This window comes from Zingiber officinale, chromosome 6A (genome assembly GCF_018446385.1).
Source record: "Zingiber officinale cultivar Zhangliang chromosome 6A, Zo_v1.1, whole genome shotgun sequence".
Lineage (NCBI taxonomy): Eukaryota > Viridiplantae > Streptophyta > Magnoliopsida > Zingiberales > Zingiberaceae > Zingiber > Zingiber officinale.
The window spans coordinates 37,271,426-37,293,824 of NC_055997.1; the positions used below are offsets into that span (position 1 = coordinate 37,271,426).

The 22,399-nt window shown below is 40.3% G+C and overlaps 1 long non-coding RNA gene across 4 annotated transcripts; it reads left to right on the top strand.

Moving 5' to 3' along the window:
• The first annotated feature begins 733 nt into the window (after positions 1-733).
• Positions 734-12,353, top strand: LOC121996284. 4 transcript variants are annotated; one of them, XR_006116013.1, is made up of 5 exons: positions 734-1,252; positions 1,338-1,467; positions 1,546-1,640; positions 11,940-12,122; positions 12,198-12,353. It is a non-coding gene; the product is annotated as an uncharacterized LOC121996284 (long non-coding RNA). The 4 variants fall into 4 exon arrangements; XR_006116016.1 differs by having other exon boundaries at positions 12,212-12,353; XR_006116015.1 differs by having other exon boundaries at positions 1,556-1,640.
• Positions 12,354-22,399: the final 10,046 nt, after the last annotated feature.

Below are 22,399 nucleotides of genomic sequence, written 5' to 3' on the forward strand. Positions count from 1 at the left end.
AGAACTAGTGAACTACAAAGCCAATGAAGACACCCGTTTTGAGGAGCATAGAAAGGCCTATCTTCAATCTTCTGATTTTATTACTCCGATCACCAACTTCTTCATAAATTCTATCAAATTTGTGACAAAGGAGGGAGTGGAGCAACTGAGAGAACTGAAGTTATTGGTAGCTGATCCTCCCCCTAACTTTCCTGACACAAGGAGGATAGTGAAGAATCATCCCCTGGATTTCTTTCCCCTACTATTGTAGCCCCTGCTGTGTTGTTGCCTTAATGCTTCACTAACTTTCTCTCAATTGATGAGTTTTGTATGACTATTACTTTGAACTTGACATGGCCCAATCTACCATAATTTTTGGGCGCTCTTTTACCTTCTTTGCGTATGTTTTTACAGAAAACTACTTGAGTGATTGCATATCCGTATATGCGTAAATCAACCTCCCGACTGACTTAACTTGATAGCTTAACCTCATCCTTCACGACTATATGACTTTAATCTATGTGTAAAATATCGAAAATAGGCAAATATTAATAAGGGAATTTTTCGGAATTTCTGGAAATTTTTCGGGAATTTTTCGGAGACCATATGGATGAGTTTACGGGGATAAAAAAAAAGGGCCCGGGAAAACCTGTTTAGGCTACCCCGTTTTAACGAGGAAATGTTTATTTTCTAAATTCTTTTTCCTTCTCTATTTCTTTTTCTTTTCTTTTCCTTCATTTCCTTCATTCCCCGCCGAAGCCTCGCGTGCCCGACACCTCGCCCGTGCTTTCTCTTCTCTCGATCGCCTGCCCTAACCGCACATCTCCACAAAATCGCCCAGTGACGGTTCCATCCTTCTCCCTCACGACCTCGCCAAAAGCCGAGCACCTCCCCTCTACCTAGCGGCGGAGCCCTAGCTCTCGATCCACCGCCGACCGATTGCCATCCTTGTCGCAGCACCTTAGCGCCACCACCGTCCCGACGCCACTTCCTCTTCCTCTGCCGTAGCCCTAGTTTCCACTGCTGCCCGTTGCCAGCCAAGACTCGAGTAGTGCCGATCAAGCCGACTCTCATTTCCTCTGCCCTAGCGACGGCAGACGGTCGTCCCTCTGCCGACCATCGCTGGAGACTATCTCTTTTTCTCGATTAGCCGTGAGCCACAGAGTAGAGCCACTTCTCGCAACAAGCAGCAAAGATTGTTGTTTTGCCCCATATTTCCTCTTGCTGCCGGATCCAATCCAAGGCAGTAGTGATTCGGTAGTGTGATAGCAGGGTGTGGGTTTAGATTTTTATCTTGTGTTATGTTCTTGTCCTATATCTACCGTGGATCATCACTAAATGTTGTTCTCCATTGATAGAGGGTTGCAGGTTTGATGAGTAGCATTACTGCTCTACTGATTTCGGGCTGGCAAGTGCTGTGGGGTTGCTCTTGATTCTGGCAGCAACCATTTCGGCTGTGTATCACAGTAGTAGTTTGGTGAAAAGAAGGTAAGGTGCTCAGGTTATTTTGGAAATTTGGTTACCGAATTGGAAATGATTTCTTGAGTTTCATATTGATATGGACAGTGAAGTGCAGGTGATTTATTGGGTTCCGACAGTTAATCCTATTCCAGCAGCGATATCCCTAGCAGTGGATCATTATTAGGGACTGTGAGTTTAAGGTATGGTTCATGTATCGAATTATTGATAAATTGGATTACTAGATGGTTAGATTTATTAGGGTTTTACCCTAATTGAGTCTCAAGGATTTTTATTTGGTTATGCATTAGAGTTGTAGCTAAATAAAAATGTATGTATGTTGGTGACACAGGACTTTGACGCGAGACGAATATCTTGACGTCGGATTTGGACTGGATATGTTCCTTATATTTGAGGCGGATACTTTTGACTTTATGTCTTTGATATGCATAGTAGTGAATTTAACAAGTAGCAATAATTATGTTCTCTTATTTGTTTTGGTTAATCACTACCCGATACCTGTTACATGATTGGTTGATTGCTTGTTTTGCATCTCATGTATTCCTTACCTGTGATACATGCTTATAGGGGTAGTGATATACCATGCTTCACCATGTTCAGAACCTAGGTTTTATACCTTCAGTGTACCTTTGATTTGATTCGTTGACCTATGGTGTACTTTTATATATATATGGATTAGCTCAGGATATTTTGTGGTTAGTGCCATGCACCATTTGCATGATTGCATGTTGTGCGGTAGTCCGCTCCATTATTGTTGAGCACATCGCCAGTTACATGGATCTGCACACACCACCACTCTCATGGGTTAGTGGTCAATTCAGGCAGTGTGTGTTGCAGCAGGGACCTTGTTTGGCTCTGTTGGTCCGCTCATGGGTAGCGAGATGCAACGTGTTAGCCGACAAGGATTCCTCCCTGTCATCGTGTACCAGGAGATGAGAGCATTGTGCTCCCCCATTTATGATTTGGGGTAGGAGGATAGGTGTACTCCGACAGCATCCCGTCCACTCGTTCACTCAATTTCGAATTTTTAAATTTGAGTTTTAGCTTAATTTCGAATTTTTAAAATTTGAGTTTTTAGATTAATTTCAAATTTTTTAAATTTGAGTTTTTAGATTAATTTCGAATTTTTAAATTTGAGTTTTTAGATTAATTTCAAATTTTTAAATTTGATTTTTTAGATTAATTTCGAATTTTTATTGATTTGGCTCCCCCTGGATCATAGCCTCGATAAGGTTTATTGAGGTAATGTATTTGATCCTTAGGAACCCAATAGTGTCCAAGTCCAACTTGATTGATCAGGTTGGACTTGACAACCCATGCTTGGACCACTTTTCTATTTGGTTTGTTTATTAAGGATAGGTAAGATTTATATTTCTTTTTATATCCTAGTCCAGTTCGATTGTAGATTGCCCTTTGTGTTCCAAGAATCAAGTCAAGATTCTTGGATCCCAAGGAGAATCGTTCTAGGGTAGTTTTCAAATCCTTTACCTGACTTTTCAGATTGGAATTCTCTTCCTCAAGTTTTTGAACTTGAGTTGAGGATCAGTTAAGGATTCGTTGTTTGGCGTTTCTTTAAGGAGTGTTACCTCCTTTAGAAGCGTTTTGATTCGAATCTTGGACTTAGCTACTTTATGCATTAAATAATTAATTAAGCTATATAAACGATTTTTACTTACAGAGAGGTTTGGTCCTTCTGAAACAGATGCGGATCCGTGGCTTCTTTCGGACTCGGTTTCTGATTCGTCCTCACTTCCGGATCCGTTGGTGTAGTCCCGGGCTATCAAGGCGAGAAAGTTCGTCTGTTCTAGTTCTTCGTCGTTGGATTCCTCGGAAGAAGACTCGTCCCATGTTGCCTTCAATGCCTTCTTTCTTTTGGGTTTCTTTGGATCCTTCTGGTTCGGGCAATTTGCCTTGATGTGACCCTTCTGATTGCATCCGTAGCAGGTCACTTCGAATTTAGCCTTCGAGCTTGGTTGGGCTTCTTTAGACTGGATGGCCCTTTTGAGATCCTTTTTGTTGAAGCCCTTCTTTTTGCAGAGCTTCTTTACTAAGTTGACGAACTCGGTGGTAAGTTCATCATCGTCTTCTGAATCTGGTTCTTCTTCTGATTCAGGTTCGGTTCTTCGCTTGATTTTTGACTCACGCGATCTCCCTGTTCCTGCAACCAAAGCCAACCCTTTCTCGGTCGGGCGTGCATTAGTATGTTCATGAAGTTCGAGTTCTGCAAACAGTTCATCTAATTTAATGATAGATAAGTCCTTGGAGACCTTGTAGGCATCTACCATGGATGCCCACAAGGTGTTCCTTGGAAATGCGTTTAGAGAATACCTTATTATGTCCCGGTTGTCTACCTTTTGTCCAATTGCATGAAGCCCATTGAGCAGGTCTTGAATCCGGGCATGGAGTTGGGCAGCTGTTTCACCTTCCTGCAATTTGATGTTAAATAATTTATTAAAAATTAGGTCTCTTTTACTTACCTTGGTGTCGGATGTCCCTTCGTGAAGTTCAATTAGTTTCTCCCACAATTCTTTGGCACTGTTGAAGGGGCCGACGCGGTTGAGTTCTTCTTTTGATAGGCCACACTGGAGGGTGCAGGTTGCCTTGGCATTAGCTTCCACTTTCTTGATTAAGGGTGCATCCCAGTCCTCGTATGGTAGTGGTTTGCCGGCACTGTCAGATGGTAGTTTGAATCCGGTTTTGACAATCATCCAGACTTCAAAGTGAGTTTGGAGATATGCCTCCATTCGACCCTTCCAGTACCCGAAGTTGTCTCCGGTGAACAGCGGAGGGCGGGCAGTACTGTAGCCTTCTTGAAGAGCCATTTCAGTTTTACCTAAAGCGAAAAACAACCAAAAAATGTCCCAGGACTTGGTCCTGGCTTAGTAGTCCGGTAAGAAAAAAATGGACCACGAACTCGGGTGGTGTTGCACCAATTCCGAGAAAAACCGATTCGAGCGAAAAAGAATTAGAATATAGCTATGAGGCTAAATTCTAATCGACTCCGAAAAAAAATAAATACCACGAAAAAATATTTTGAATGGTGGTTGCACCGATTCAAAATGACCCCGCTCTGATACCAATTGATGGATCGAAAGCGCTAGAGGGGGGGTGAATAGCGCTCGTGGCTATTTCATTTTTCGAAATCCGTAAATCGTACGTGAAACTAATAGAGTAATAAGCAGCGGAATAAAGACAGTCAAACACAGAGACACAGGGAATTACTTCGTTCGGAGCCTAAGGCGACTCCTACTCGAAGGCCCGCGATCCTTGATCGCTTCCGGTGGGCAACAACTATAATATCGTGAATAAGTACAAGGAAATAAGTACAACTAGAATTGAAATAATACCGACAACAAAATAATAACTGAAGCTTTAGGTCGTCGGCGACTGTAACAACACTTTAGAGTCGTTTCTCGAGCAGCACACAGCAGAAGGAAAGCTTGTTGAATCGTTGTCCTTTGGCTGCTCCCTCGACCCTCTTTTTATATGAGGTTCCGGGCGCCTGGGACCTTTTCGGGCGCCTGGAGTGTGACGTGGCCAGCCAACTAGATTGCTCCACGTGGTGAAGTCGCGCAGGGGATAAAGTTTGGTCCCGGGCGCCCGGACCTCCGGGCGCTCGGATCCATCCCGGGCGCCCGGACCACCTTTTTCCAACAGGTTCCTCACCTGCAAACAAAGGTTAGTCCGAGCAAAATACTCTGCAAGATAGTGTTAGAATCTGATAAAACACAGTAAGAAATAAACGACAGTCTTCGGACTGTCCGAGTCTGACTTCGGATTCCCAACCGGAAACCCTAGGTCGACCCGACGCCTACTGTTCCCTCTACGGGGAACGCGTCCTCACCTACTCCCCTCAGGAGAGATTACCTGATGCCAGTCCGGTCCTCCAGACCGACTGGACTTTCCGCCTAGGGTTACCACCCCCTAGGACCTAGGGTTACCGCCCCCTAGGGTTTTTCTCCACCTAGGGTTACCACCCCCTAGGACCTAAGGTTACCGCCCCTTAAGATTTTCCTCCACCTAGGGTTACCGCCCACTAGGACCTAAAGTTGCCGCCCCTTAGGATTTTCCCTCACCTAGGGTTACCGCCCCCTAGGACCTAAGGTTACCACCCCTTAGGATTTTCCCTTTGCCTAACCGCAGCTAGGACTTTGCTGAAACACTCATTCAAACATGTTAGATCACACACTAACTTAACTTTGAATCCTTTGCCATTATCAAAACTAAGGTTCGATCGTCGGATGCTTCCTGCACCAACAGTTGGGCCAGCTATGGATTCTACGTCCTCCATTTTACCTCCCTCCATTCCCATTAGTGCACCAAGACCTCCTCTGCCTTCTAACATTGGTCCTTATCCCCCTCGCTCTAGCTCATTACCTTCTTCTTCCCTTCCAGGGCAGTTGCCTTCTCCTTCTATAGGTCCTACAACTCCAACCCCTCCCCGAGTGCTTTTCAAGTTGGCCCAAGGTCTTCCTTCATCGTTGAGGAACGACCCTATTCCTTCTTCTGTTGGTATCCTTCAGCTGAAGGACTCCATGGCTGAGTCTTAGGTACAAGGCCAGAACTCTTTGAGGGGCAAGAACGTTTTTGATCAAGCAGACCTATACAATCGACAAGCCTCTTTGTAAGCATTTTTAGTTAAATCTTTCCAATGTGTGCACCTAGTTTTTAATCACGTTACTATGTTTGTCTAGTTTTTCCCTATGTGCTTCTATATGGGCAACTTGACCGCTGACCTAGAGAGGGAGAACAGAGAACTAAAAAATCAATTGAGGAGTCTAAGGTTAGCTCCCCCTGCTCCGAGTAATGAGGTCATTCAACTTTAAGAGAGGGTAAGTTCGCAAGCTAATATGATGGCCTTTTTGGAGAAAGATTTGCAACATCATTGGTGTTGGCCCTTTTGCATGTCACGAGGTGCTCCAAATTAATTAAAATTGAAACTCATTAAAATCAAGACAAATGTTGTAGTAACGAGTCCCGATTCATATTTTTCCAAGGATAACTAATATGTGTGTGATTTCTAGAATTAGCTCAAATCAAAATCTAATTTCAACCAGGTCAAGAATAACATCAAGGAGAGATATCTCTCATCTAACATGATCCACCTCCTTATAAACAAATGAGCCTTAATTAAATTTAAGATCTAATGCACCATTTAATTTCTTGAATCAATTTCCATCTATTCAATTCACAACCACAGTAACAATTACATTTAAAATTTCATCACAATTGCAATAATCGAAAATAACAATCATTCTCCATCTCAATGACTCTCACAGGAACTGAATTAACACCTAAGTAATGATCACAATCCAATTCATCAAATGAATTCAAAATCTCACTCAGTATCAACAAATCCATTGAATAGAACTAAGATTTGCTAATTACATGAACAATACTCAACAATTTGTGATAACCGAATCATCTATGTCAAAAATAGAAACTAGATTATAACCTAAGTTAGCCTGAACATGGTTTAGAATGCAGAAATTCAAAGAAATCATATTTGCTAGGAGGAAAAAATAGAAACGAATTGCAACAAAACTGAAACAAAGATGAAATTGCAAGGTAAAGAAATCATATATGGTGATTTGAGCTAAGTGATAAACAATTCAGAGTAAAATGCTAGTAAGGTAAACAAGAAAATGTTCCTCATCCATAGATCCTTGCCGCAAGCCTTCTTCACCCTGTTGTCACTACAGAACCACCGCAAAGAACGCCCTTCTAGTAATCGGCTTTGAATCTTGAGCTCCCACTAGTCCATCCGGATGTTCATCGCCTCAGAGAACGCCCTTCTAGCTCACACCCGAGTGGAATCCACATCGCACGAAGAAAACAGAGGTTGAATCTGGAAGTTGCTTCACTCAACCGATTGATCAGATCGGCTAGATATGTTGATGGAGTGGCAATCGGGAATGCGATCAGAAGCTTCTGGGAATGCCCTCGAGCTCCGATGCTGATGAAGATCGCAAATCTGAGAACGCCTCTAGCCTGTGATCCGAATGTGAATCAGAAATCAACTCGCAATCTAGGAACGCCTCTGCCGCTCTCTGTACCCTCGGACGTGACTACTAACTCTCGGAATCACCGCCGGTGAAGAGTGCTAACTCGCGGTCTAAGCTCAGGAATCGCTGCCGGTGAAGACTGCTAACTCTTGGATCTGGAATGGAGAACGGGAACTCAGCGCTGCGGAGGAGAAAACGAAGCTACTGTAGAAAAAATCACGATCGAGCCCAAGGAACACTGTAGTTCCTCACACGGCTTTTAAATCCTCCCAAATCTGATCGGGCGGCTGAGAATCATTGGAGCTTGATCAACGGTAGAAAATATCATAAAATCTGATCCAACAGTACTGATCTTCATCTACGGTCCAGATGTACTCCTCATTAGGTCCGATGGGCCAGATGCTTGATGGATGGCTCAGATCTACTTAATCTTCAATGGATGGTCTAAAACACTCCAAGGCTTGATCGCTTCGTTTAGCCCTAGATTTGAGCCCAAGTGTGGTCCAATCTGATTGGGTCCATGACTCTTTTGATGCCTACAAAATAAGAATCGAATATTAGCACCAAATACCATGATAATAAGCCAATTTGCAATTAAGTCCAAGATAAAATGAAATTATGAAATATAGAGTAAATATGACTTTAAGCTATGAAAATATCATTTAAAACATGCATTATAAATCAAGATAATATAGCCTAAATCATGGTTATCAAATCCCCCACACTTAATCTTGGACGTCCCGTTCAAGTCAAGAAAACCTAAAAATCTGATCCAACAGTACTGATCTTCATCTACGGTCCAGATGTACTCCTCATTAGGTCGGATGGGCCAGATGCTTGATGGATGGCTCAGATCTACTTAATCTTCAATGGATGGTCCAAAACACTCCAAGGCTTGATCGCTTCGTTTAGCCCTAGATTTGAGCCCAAGTGTGGTCCAATCTAATCGGGTCCATGACCCTTTTGATGCCTAAAAAATAAGAATCAAATATTAGCACCAAATACCATGATAATAAGACAATTTGCAATTAAGTTCAAGATAAAATGAAATTATGAAATGTAGAGTAAATATGACTTTAAGCTATGAAAATATCATTTAAAACATGCATTATAAATCAAGATAATATAGCCAAAATCATGGTTATCAAATCCCCCACACTTAATCTTGGACGTCCCGTTCAAGTCAAGAAAACCTAAAAATCATCTCCACATAATTTCCTAGCAATACCTAGAAGATAGTAAAAGGTAATTAACTAAAGTCATCTTAAAGATCACAAACAATCATGAATACAACTCAAACAATAATCAGTAGGTATGGTGGTTTCAGTCCAATTGAAAAATTAAGCAAGTTGCAAGCTCACAAGGTTTTTACCTATTCTAACTCTTACACTAAAAAAAATGTATATAAGTGAAGCTCACTCAATATAACTCACAACATTTTACTACTCTAAGCTTGCTTATTTTCTAAATCTCCACCAATATAAACATAGCATACATGAATCAAAAGGATTTTATCATCAAGAATTGAAATGGAATCAAAAAGAGCAAATTAAGTGAATGAATTGGCAAAAGAAAAGAATTCAATGAAGAAAGTAAGAAGATAAGAGCATATAAAGCATACACTTGATGAATTGACCATTCTGATGTAAAAAGATATGGATATCATTTATTTTTATCAATTCAAAATACCAAGCTAACGTCCCCTTCAATTTGATGGCAAACAAAGAATCTTGATACTCTATCTCCACATTTGATACGTTTTTGATGTGCCATTTTTCTTTTCTTCACTGTTTTCTTCTCTCTTTTTTTTACTGTTTCACTTCAATTCTAGCACTTTGAAAATAATCTCACATCATGTATCCAACACCCTCCCCCACACTTGAACCATTGTCCGTCACGGGCAATGAAACAAATAATGTATCCAATGTCTTAACACTCTTAAAGCCACTGTTATCCTTTCTTTTTACATTCTGCAGATTTTCCTTCCTTTTCTTTCTCTGTTTTGTATTCCATGTTCAGAAATATTACTCAGCAGCAACAACTATCATCTTTCTGGATTGAGTTTCAGAAATTTGATTATACAAAATACCATATGACAACTAAAGATCACGAGCTCAACTTGAAATACCCAATGATTATAGTTTGAACAAGAAAAATTGGCACACAACACTTTAAGTTGAAACAAAGGTTCATAATTTCAATTCATTTCTACTGCAATATATCAGTTTCAGAGATCAACTTTTTTTTTTGAAAATTCCAGCCCTAGCAAGTTCAGCAACAACATTAGTCATTCAATCTGTTTTCAGTGCTCTGATAACCATATTGATCAGAAACAACTCCTCAACCAATTCAGAAAGTAATTTACTAGAATTCCTCTCTGATTTGTGATTCAACATTCTGGATTTCGGAAATCAGCACTCCTTCACTTGTGTTTAAAAACTCCACAGAATAAATTGAGCTTACTGATCATAATACTCAGCATAACAAGATACCACAGAACACTAAGGAGCTCCATTGTTCAACTTCCAATTTAGGACAATTGCATTTCTGATACACTTCCACCCAGCTTCAACTTCTGATAGAAGTGTTGAATTCCAGTTTAAGACAACAGCTCCTTCCCTTCTCTTGATGACAATTAACAAAACCTAAAATTGAAGGATCAGTGAGTCCAATAAAGTCAATTCCTGCAGCAGTTCAACAACTCCAAGCTGTCCACAATTTCAAATAGAATTAAACAAAACAATCAGATTTAAAGGAGTTCAATCTCAAATCATTTCTGCACTTCTAAAACTCAGAAACAAATTGTTAATCCAAGATTCAACACCATAGCAGTAGTTGTGCAGTACCTCAACATCAAAATTACCCAAAATGCATTTTGAAAACAAATTCTCAATTCAGCAGATCATTATTTCAGAGCCAGAAACGTGCAACAAAATTTGGCACACTAGAACCTAAGTTGGCACATTCTTTCATTCCTTTCTTTTATGTTTTCCTTTGAACTTCCGGCCTACCCTTTCAGCTCAAATTACAACATCAAGTTGAAATCTAACCTAATCATAGAATGGGCAGATTCAGTATCCAGCTTCAAAAATATCCAGCATCTTGATTTCAGCAGGATTCAGCAATTCAAGACTTCAATTCATTTCAGACAATTCATGCTTTTCATACTTCCGAAATTTTGAATTTTGCTTCTTTGATCTAACATCCTTTTCACTACACTCTTCATTGACCCAATTGGCAAATCTACATCAGCCTTTATCATAGAATCATAGTTTCTACAACTTACAGCTTTCCTTTTTGGCAGTTTTAATAATTCACAATTCTGTCCGTCTAGGCCTATCAACAAAATTCTTTGAAAAGAATATATACATATATCCATGTAGAATTCACATCTCAATCTTCATCATTTACTAATGAGAGATACAATTCTTCATCTCTTTGACAATTCTGTTTCCAGAAACTAAGATAGACTAGTGCACTGCTCCATTTCCAACAATTTGATATTTATTGAGCTGTTAATTTGAACACCATTTGTTACTGAAGGTGCTGTATCTTTGCTTAAGCTTCCAACTTGTTTAAGTGTTGTGAGTTTGATACACTTTTGGCACAAAATCTGCATTTTTTCTTCATACTTAAAATCTTCACCAGATCTTCTCCTTTTCTTGATACTGCTTCTGAATTTTTTTGATACTCCACTATCTCCACACTAGCTAAATTTGTTCCCCTTTCTGCTTCTTAATTCTGGTCAATTTCTGTTTTCTGTCATTGCTCCAAACTCTCCAAAAACTCACTAATGACGACCATTCCTCTGCTTTCCCAATTCCAATAGATGTGTTTATGTTTGCATCCAATTCTCAGTCTTAAATTTGGAGAAAGATCAAGTTTTGAACTTTAATCCCTTTGCATTATTTCATTCAATATTGAATTAAGTCTAGCTTGTCTCCATTTTGTTCAGACCTGAAAATCAAGTCTAGCTCACTGATTTCCAGTTTCTCAATTTCAAAATTTGAATTATACTGTAACTTCAACTCAATACATTACAACTTTAGTTGGAAAGTTTCAGATCACAGATTTAAAATTTCAGGTTCTACAGCTTAAAGAATTCCTGCATAGAATTATGACAACTCCAACTCGTGCCAACCTACTGAATTCTTGCACTCAAGTTAAGCTTATCAAGAACTTGCCACAAAAACTTGACACGCAACATGTTAAGGTTGATACATTAATTACAACACTTGAATTCTTTCTGTTTAGAAGCTTGAGACAGGAATCCAAACCATTTTGACAGAATTTTCCAGTAGTTGTCTCTGAACTCACTACTTCCAGCAACAAAATCCAAAACCAGCTGCAATGTTTACATTTCATTTCTATTTCAATTGTAGCTATCCATTTCTGCATAACTTCTATAACTGATACCATTTCTCCCTTCTTTTATCATTACAACTCTTTCCTGATTTCTGACACAAAAATCTGTAGATTTCTGCAGAATTCAGCAGCAACTGCTTCCTTGCTTCAACTCTCCTATCTCAGTTGAGGATTACTAATAACCACATTCTCCAAAAGCTATAGAAAAGCTCCTAATCAGCAACACTGCATCTTGATTCAGTTTCTGAAAATTTCAGAAACTGTACCCTCAGTTTTCAGCAGGATGTTCTCCAGGTTAAGTATCAACACATTGATTTCTTGTTTACTTGAGTTCTCTGTTTCCTATGGATTCCTGAAGCTTAGTTTCAGATGCTGGAATTCAGGGTGATCTTGGCCGGATTCATGAAAAGCTGAGCTTAGGGGAATTGAATGTCATTGAATGCTCTTAATTCCATTCATTCCCTGGTCAACAATATTAAAATTCTGATACTTACAGCTTCGGAAATGAATCTGTCTTTTAGTTCACTGATTTTGTTTCAATACATTTCAGCCCAGTTTGCCTAGCTAATGAGCCTTTGAAGATAGCTCATTTAATAATTAATCAAGATAGCTCATATTCCATTCATTTCAGATTCGAAAAGCAAGAAACTTGATACAAATCAGCAGATTACCTATGGTACAAATACTTCCTTCTACTGCAATAACAACAGTTACCAGCAGCTCCTGCTCTTCACAATTCTCTTCCCAAATTGGCACAAAAATGTCAACTTCTTCTGTAGAATCTGCATCTCCAGGTTGTATGCTTCCCTCATCTTTATAATAAAATACAACTTTGTAGAAGTCAATGATACTAGAATTCCATTTGTTGTTTCCCGTTACAAAACTTCATCTAAACCTCTCCTTTCCCTGATACTACCTCTAAATTTTTAATACACCATTGCTTCCAATTCTGCATAGCTTCCAACTTTTTCCTGAACTGCACAATTATGCACCTCTCACAGAATTCTAAATTTCAGATTGGTAACTTGATATACACATCTGACATTACTGCTTTCTCACATCAACAATTAATTCCAAATGATTTAAAGGCTGTGAATGAAAAAGTTGCACACTCTTGATACCAAATAAACTCCATTCTGATTCCAACATTTCCTGCATTGTTCAGTCATGCCTCACTATGAAATTCTGTTATAAAATTTGTAGATTCAGAATTACAGATACCATCTGGAAGTAGTTCATGACTAAAGCTGCACTCTCCAATTGAAGTTCGAATTTTGATCCATGATTTAATTTGCAAGAAATTAAGAATTGTAAAACTGCATATTGCTGTGAGCAGAATTTCAGAAGTTGAGTTGAAGCATTATGTGCTTACTGATTAGGAAATCCAGAAGTTTGGAGTTAACTTCATATAAGCTGGACATTATCAGAATTAAGTCCACTAAAACTACATGCCTTGAGCCATGGAAATCTTCATACAAAGAATTTCAGATTAGGTTGGCACACAACACTTTACAATTCCTTCTTACTTAAACATCAGTTTTCAACTCCAAGAACCCATCATCAATTCTTGCACGCCAGAGATATTGGTACTTATTCAGTCATGAATTAACAGATGCTCCAATTCAAAGTGTTGATGGTCATTCACTTCCCAAAAATTCTAAAGTGGCACATTAGATCTATGACAATTCCTTCCTTTCTTCAATTCTCCCCCACACTTAATCTTGTTCATCTTAGCAATCTAACTCATCAAGAAATTCCACCAAAACTCTCAATTTAATGAAGGCAAGCAAAATGATCAAGGGTTAAAATGCTAGATGAGAAGGTTTTTTTTTTTTTAGAGAATTGTGGGGAAAGAAATTAAAATTTATGATGGAATAAGAATGACAAAATCCTTCATTACCATGTATATATATGCTATTGTGACTTTGAAAAGAAGCAAAGCAAGTTCTAGAGTTTCAATTGTTGTAAGTACATGCCACACAAAAAAAAAATAATATTTAGGCTTAAAGTGGTCCTCTCTAGGTAATTCTCATACAATCATGCTCAATTGATCAAATTGGAATCTGCCACCACACAACCAATATCATGTAAGTAGAGCATTCAATCATGTCAAATGACCTAAATTGATGATCAAATTTAAGAAGCTTTTACCATCTTAAAAGATATTACTAGAAAATTCCCATGAAGAATTTTATTCAACTAAAATTCTATGTACTAAACAAAATGCAATTTGTTAAGTATGAAACTAAAGAAACCTATGAAGCAAAAATTTATTAACAAAGCATGAATTAAAATGCAAAAGAAAGTGAAATTAAAACCAACTCCCCTAGATTCCGGGTGGTTGAAGAAGATTAAGCAAAAGAAGCCACCCCGGTAGTGGAGTATCTTGTAGTCAACTTCTTTTTATTGATCATTTTTCCATCGAAAGCTTTTTCTGGAGGTCGGAGGCGGTTCAGTTCAAGCATCCACTCCGAGAGCTTGTATTCTCCTACATAATCAACAAAGGAACGCACCTCCCACACACATGTGGGATGAAAAGTAAATAGGAGAATATTAGTTTGGGTAGAAAATTTGTCAATCGATGAATCACAACTAATAAAGTCAACTATTGGTACCTCAATTAAATTTTCTGAAAAATCACTAGAAATACTCACCTTTTCATGTTGAAGGTACCTGGAGTGGTGATTATTACCTCCTCTTCATCAAGATATGGCTCAAGCTCTAGTTCTGGTGAATGTTCATCCTCATGTAGTGATTCTTGGGTGCTTGGCTCCATAGCACAAGTCCCTACACTTACATCTTCAACTCTTGGTGATTCTTGAGGTAATGCTTCCAGTAAGCATTCCCCTACACTTAAATCATCTTTAAAAATATGTTCAGAACCTGAATCACTATCAACATCTTCAACAACAATATCAGTAGGATCAGAAATTTGCATAATTACATCATTATCACAAAAAATACTAGAAAAATCATGTGAAGTAATGGGAGTAGGGTCAGGCCTGACAGAATCACTACTTTCCATCTCTCCACTGGAATTTCGTGCTTGCAGTTGATTGATGGATGATGCAATTTGATCCAATTGTAACTGTATGTTCTGTATCCTTGAAAATTGTTGCTCTTGATGCTCACTCATTTGTTGCAAATCTCCTTGAGTTTCCATGTTGACTCATCCATTTGAGGGTCATTTTGTTGAAAAGATTGTGGCATAAAATTTGTTGAAACTTCTTGGAACCCATATGAACTTTGGTAAGCTGGATATGGCTCAATAAATTGTCCTTGTGCACTTTCATACCTGAAACATGAATTATCCATCCAATTAGCATTAAAACTATTAGAAAATGATTCATACCTATTTTGTTGATCCATGCTTGGGTAAAACTGATACTCAGGTTGAAAACACTGATAATTCTCCATTCCACCTCCAAAATTCTGAAAATATGGATCCATGCTAAAGAAATCTCCTGTTCTTCACTACAACACTAGCAAACAAAATTAGAAGATTCAAAAGCATAAAGTTTCAATCTCATGAAAATATGAACAGTAAAGGCACTTAAAAATTCAAGAATAAGCCCACATGAAAATATAAAAAGAATAAGAAAAATCAATCAAGAAAGATGCTAATAAAATAAAATCAATCAATGCTCAATCTAAAATAAACACGCATTGCTAGTTACTTCCCCGGCAACGGCACCAAAATTTGGTGTCGGCCTTTTTGCATGTCACGAGGCGCTCCAAATTAATTAAAATTGAAAGTCATTAAAATCAAGACAAATGTTGTAGTAACGAGTCCCGAGTCGTATTTTTCCAAGGGTAACTAATATGTGTGTGATTTCTAAAATTGGTTCAAATCAAAATCTAATTTCAACCAAGTTAAGAATAGCATCAAGGAAAGATATCTCTAATCTAACATGATCCACCTCCTTATAAACAAATTAGCCTCAATTAAATTTAAGATCTAATGCACCATTTAATTTCTTGAATCAATTTCTATCTCTTCAATTCACAACCACAGTAACAATTACATGTAAAATTTCATCACAATTGCAATAACCGAAAATAACAATCATTCTCCATCTCAATGACTCTCATAGGAACTGAATTAACACCTAAGTAATGAGCACAATCCAATTCATCAAATGAATTCAAAAGCTCACTCAGTATCAACAAATCCATTGAATAGAACTAAGATTTGCTAATTACATGAACAATACTCAACAATTTGTGATAACCGAATCATCTATGTCAAAAATAGTAACTAGATTATAACCTAAGTTAGTCTGAACATGGTTTAGAATGCAGAAATTCAAAGAAATCAGATTTGCTAGGAGGAAAAAATAGAAACGAATTGCAACAAAACTGAAACAAAGATGAAATTGCAAGGTAAAGAAATCATATCTGGTGATCTGAGCTAAGTGATAAATAATTCAGAGTAAAATGCTAGTAAGGTAAACAAGAAAATGTTCCTTATCCATAGATCCTTGTCGCAAGCCTTCTTCACCCTGCTGTCACTACAGAACCACCGCAGAGAACGCCCTTCTAGTAATCTGCTTTGAATCTTGAGCTCCCACTTGTCCATCCGGATGTTCATCGCCTCAGAGAACGCCCTTCTAGCTCACACCCGAGTGGAATCCACATCGCACGAAGAAAACAGAGGTTCAATCTGGAAGTTACTTCACTCAACCGATTGATCAGATCGACTGGATATGCTGATGGAGTGGCAATCAGGAATGCGATCGGAAGCTTCTGGGAACACCCTCGAGCTCCGATGCTAATGGAGATCACAGATCTGGGAACGCCTCTCGCCTGTGATCCGAATGTGAATCAGAAATCAACTCACGATCTGGGAACGCCTTTGCCATCTCTGTAGCCTCGGACGATGATCGCCAGAGCTCAGGAATCGCCGCCGGTGAAGACTGCTAACTCTCGGATCTGGAATGGAGAAAGGGAACTCGGCGCTGCAGAGGAGAAAACGAAGCTACTGTAGAAAAAATCGCGACCTAGCCCAAGGAACACTGTAGTTCCTCACATGGCTTTTAAATCCTCCCAAATCTGATTGGACGGATGAGAATCATTAGAGCTTGATCAATGGTAGAAAATAGCCTAAAATTCGATCCAACAGTACTGATCTTCATCTACAGTCCAGATGTACTCCTCATTAGGTCGGATGGGCCAGATGCTTGACGGATGGCTCAGATCTACTTAATCTTCAATGGACGGTTCAAAACACTCCAAGGCTTGATCGCTTCGTTTAGCCCTAGATTTGAGCCCAAGTGTGGTCCAATCTGATCTGGTCCATGACCCTTCTTATTATGCCTACAAAATAAGAATCAAATAATAGCACCAAATATCATGATAATAAGCCAATTTGCAATTAAGTCCAAGATAAAATGAAATTATGAAATGTAGAGTAAATATGACTTGAAGCTATGAAAATATCATTTAAAACATGCATTATAAATCAAGATAATATAGCCAAAATCATGGTTATCAATCATCACCAAATGCTAGAGGTCAAAGAGGAAGAGAAAAAGGCCTTGGATTTGCAAATACAGAGCTTATCTTCCCAGCTAAGTGTTGAAGTGGCCCAAAAGAATAAGGCCATTTCAGATGCTATTCTTAGATCTTCTATTCTAGAACAGTTTCAAACTTCCGTCTCCAGGTCTCCAGATTCAGCTCAAGAGTTAGCCTCTCAAAATTTTGAATTATTACAGCTACAAGAGAGATTGAAAGCTCAAGATTCGGAAATAGATTTCTTCACTAAGGAATCAGAGCGTTTCAAAATTGAAAAAACCAGTCTCCAGGAGAGAGAGGAATGCCTCGAGTTAGAGTTACAGACCTATAAGGCAAGTGAAGAGGAAAGATGGGAAGTTCGTCGTCGAGAATACTTGACTTCCCCTAAGTTCACAAAGGAGTTTGCTGGACGCATGGTAGGGCCTTAAATCATTCAGTCGATGGGGTTCTAACACAACTATGGGAAGGAGGGTTCTTACCTCAGGAACCTCCTCCCCGATTTATAAATCGTCGATGGCTTAACAAGGAACTACCTAGAGAACTTGTCAGCAGTTTCAAGTAGGCCTTTGATGCGCCAGTAAAACTATATGTGTTAAACTCTTTCTGAAGCCATATTTATGAAGATTACTTTACTACTCTAATCATGCTTATAAATGAATTTTCTGGATGAAAAAGGAGAATTTGTAAAGTAGTTAAGTGCATGTGGCATGTTTCTAAATCATGAATAACCAATTGAGGGTTACGACATACCAATTTGTCCACAAGACTGCCCTTATTTCACTTCAGAACTTGGGGGCTATTCTGCTAGTAACCGTACCCTTGAGCGAATGTAAGAAAGACGCCTCCTTGCCATTCTGCTATCAGGGATATGCTCCCGAGTGAACTTGCTTCAACATATGAAGGCCGGAGGGTGGACAAATCTTGGTCGAGCATATACTTCCGAGTATATCCAAATCAGTGTGGAAAGGCAGGTGAATATGAAATAACGCCTAAATTCTAATTGATTGACATATTCCGGCTGGAGCTATATTCTTGACCAAATCTAGCATGATGTGAGGAAATACAAGTGTTGTTATCTCCCACCCACATAAGTATTCCTGAGCGAATTTGGAAAATAATGATATTAGAAGACCAAAGTATTGCTATATCTTGGTCAGGCATGTAATCCCGAGTGAATTTATATTGGTACCAGAAAACCACAGTATTGCTGTATCTCGGTCGGGCGTGTAATCCCGAGCGAATTTACATTGATACCAGAAAACCACAGTATTGTTGTATCTCGGTTAGGCGTGTAATCCTAAGCGAATTTACATTGATACCAGAAAATCACAGTATTGTTGTATCTCGATCGGGCGTGTAATCTTGAGCGAATTTACATTGATACTAGAAAACCACAGTATTGTTGTATCTCAGTCGGGCGTGTACTAAAATTTTCTAATTAACCGATATCGAGCGAATGAAGCCTACTCGAGTCATGAAGGTTTGAAGTCTCCACTTACTCTTAAGGAAACCAGTCTAGCAACTCCTCAAGGTTCCCAATTGACTATTATCAAGCAGAGGAAACACGCTCGGAGAGATCCGTATGGAGGAAACATGCTTGGTTACTTAAAGATTTAAAATCTCTGGTTCTCCTCCAAGAAGCTAGCCCGATCGCTTCTTGAGGTCCCCGATCGACTATTATTGAGCGGAGGAAGCACGCTCGAATAGACCTGAGCGGAGGAAACACACTCGGTTACTTAAAGGTTTAAAGTCTCCGATTCTCCTCTAAGAAGCCAACTCGGTCGCTTCTTGAGCTCCCCGATCGACTATTATCGAGCGGAGGAAGCACGCTCGGATGGACCTGAGTGGAGGAAGCACACTCGGTTACTTAAAGGTTTAAAATCTCCAGTTCCCCTCCAAGAAGCCAGCCCGGTCGCTTCTTGAGGTCCCCGATCGACTATTATCGAGCGGAGGAAGCACGCTCGGATAGACTTGAGTGGAGGAAACACGCTTGGTTACTTAAAGGTTTAAAGTCTCCGGTTCCCCTCTAAGAAGCCAGCCCGGTCGCTTCTTGAGGTCCCCGATCGACTATTATCGAGCGGAGGAAGCACGCTCGGATAGACCAGAGTGAAGGAAACACGCTCGGTTACTTAAAGGTTTAAAGTCTCTGGTTCTCCTCCAAGAAGCTAGCCTGGTCGCTTCTTGAGGTCCTCGATCGACTATTATCGAGCTGAGAAAGTACGCTAGGATAGACTTGAGCGGAGGAAACACGCTCGGTTACTTAAAGGTTTAAAGTCTCTGATTCTCCTCCAAGAAACCAGCTCGGTCACTTTTTGAGGTCCCCGATTGACTATTATCGAGTGGAGGAAGCACGCTCGGTTACTTAAAGGGTTAAAGTCTCTGGTTCCCCTCCAAGAACCAACCCGATCGCTTCTTGAGGTCCCCGATCAACTATTATCGAGCGGAGGAAGCACGCTCGGATAGACCTGAGCGGAGGAAACACGCTTGGTTACTTAAAAGTTTAAAGTCTCCGGTTCTCCTCTAAGAAGCCAGCCCGGTCGCTTCTGGAGGTTCCCGATCAAATGTTATCGAGTGGAGGAAGCATGCTCGGATAGATCTGAGCGGAGGAAACACACTCGGTTACTTAAAGGTTTAAAGTCTCCGGTTCACTTCCAAGAAGTCAACCCGGTCATTTCTTGAGGTCCCCGATCGACTATTATCAAGCAGAGGAAGCACACTCGGATATATTTGAGCGGAGGAAACACACTCTAAAGAAAATTTGTTGGATTCATTCGAATAAATTTATATATTGGTTGAAGAATAGATGCCTACACCTTTCCATTATATCCAAAAATTAAATAAAATATAAGGACAAATTATAGGCGTACTTGTTAGGCTCTATATGGTTGCAAGTGGTTCGCACTCCAAAGTCTCTCGAGATTCCTTCCTTCTGGGTCTTGGAGATAATAAGAGCCGGAAGCAAGCTTCTGTATAATTTTGTATGGTCCTCCCCATTGAGGTGTCAATTTAGTAACCTCTCCCATAGGCTTGACACGCTTCCATACTAAATTCCCCTACTTGAAAGAATCAGGGGATAACCCTTTTGTTGTAATTATGCCTCATTCATTGTCGATAAGATGTAAGACGAGCTACTACCTTATCTCGGGCTTCTTAAATAAGATTGAGTTCCATAAGACGTCGACCATCATTATCGTCATCATAGAGTTGTCTACGATCAGATTCTATCCCCACCTCAATGGGGACTACTGCTTCCCCAACATATACTAGTTGAAATGGGGTTATCCCCGTGGCCCTCTAGGAGTAGTGCGGTAAGCCCAAAGCACACTAGGTAACTCATCGACCGAACTACCACCAACATGATCTAGCTTAGTCTTAAGTCCTCGGATAATTTCTCTATTGGTCACTTCTGCTTGCCCATTACTTTGTGGATATACTATAGAGGTGAATTGTTGATGTTCCACAAGTGTACGGAAATATCATAAGTAATAATAAAAGATATCGTATCCACAGGGACTGGAATAACCACTAAAGATTTATCAACGCGAATCAACTAAACAACTAATCAATTGATTTTCAAAAGCTAAATGCAACTATGCAAAAGAAAACATAGAGATAAAAGAATAACAAACAAGAATAAGGGCTTTGATAAAAGTGCTGTTCTAGGAGTTTTGGTTTATTTGTAAGGTTCTTCAACGTAAATGATCTACCAAATCTTATTCCTCAATTGTCCATCATTTGTAGAGAGTTTCCGGTTCTCTCTTGCAATAGACAATCGGCCTAGGACTGAAATATATCTAAATGTGATTAATTAGGAATAAAACCTATGTTGTCCTTACACGAGCTTGCCTATCGCGTGCGTCCCTCGGATAATCAACATAAGATTTCATCACTTCTCAACCTCATTAAGATATAAAGATTAATGCATACAATCTATCCTACCCTCTTGAATAACCTAATTTCTCCTTCAAGATTACCCCTCAAACGTCCTTACACGGGCTTGTTCCTGTCACGAACGTCTCTCGAAAAATCGAATGAGAAACAATCTCTACAATATCCACAAGATATTCAAACATTCAACCAAGCATGGTAATTAGGTCCAAACACAACAATCCACACAAGATCAAATGGATACTGTTAGAATAAGTATAGGGGTAGTTTGGTCTTTTGGTTCATTTCTTCTTTTTTATATAAAGGCCTAACTCGTGGTTCCTAAAGATACGAGATTTTAGGTTTTACTTTGTACATGGTATCAGAGCCAGGTTAAAACCCTAAACCTAATTCTCTTATCTCAGCGCCGCTTCTCTCTCTCACCGCGTCTCTCTCTCTCGCCGCCGCGAGCATCTTCTTCCTCGACAAGGGCAACGCGGCGCGGTCACCCGCTGCCGCTGTCTTCTCGCGCCGCCTCCTTCCGCGCCGCCTCCTTCCTCGCGCGGCCTCTTTCCGCGTCTCCTGGACGGTCGACGACGCGCCGCCGCCTACGTCGCCTCGCTGCCCTCCTTCGAACGCACACCCGCTGCCGCTGTCTTCTCGCGTCGCCTCCTTCCTCGCTGCCGCGCGCCTTCTCTTTTCCTGCCGCGCGAGTTCTCCAGCAGCGAGCGCCTTCTCCTTCGAACGCACACCCGCTGCCGCTGTCTTCTCGCGTCGCCTCCTTCCTCGCTGCCGCGCGCCTTCTCTTTTCCTGCCGCGCGAGTTCTCCAGCAGCGAGCGCCTTCTCCTTCTCTGCTGCAAACTCTCCAGCAGTGAGCCCGTCTCCTTCTGCCGCGCGAGTTCTCCAATGGCGCTGTCTTCGTCTGCCGTGGCCTCTCCAGCAGACGTCTCTTGCAAGCATCTCTCCATCGAGGCCATTTGCAAGTCCATCATAGGGCCTCGAGTTGGTCGCGTCCTCCTCCCTCACCCTCCGCCACGTCTATGAGATCGCCAAGATCAAGCAAACAGCCTTTATCCAGCAGCATCTCTGTCATCAGCAGCCAAGAACCTCCACCAGCAGCATCTCTGTCATAAGCAGCCCTTGCCCTTTCTGATTGAGGTGGAGCTCCTTCCGGTTGTTGTTTCCGATT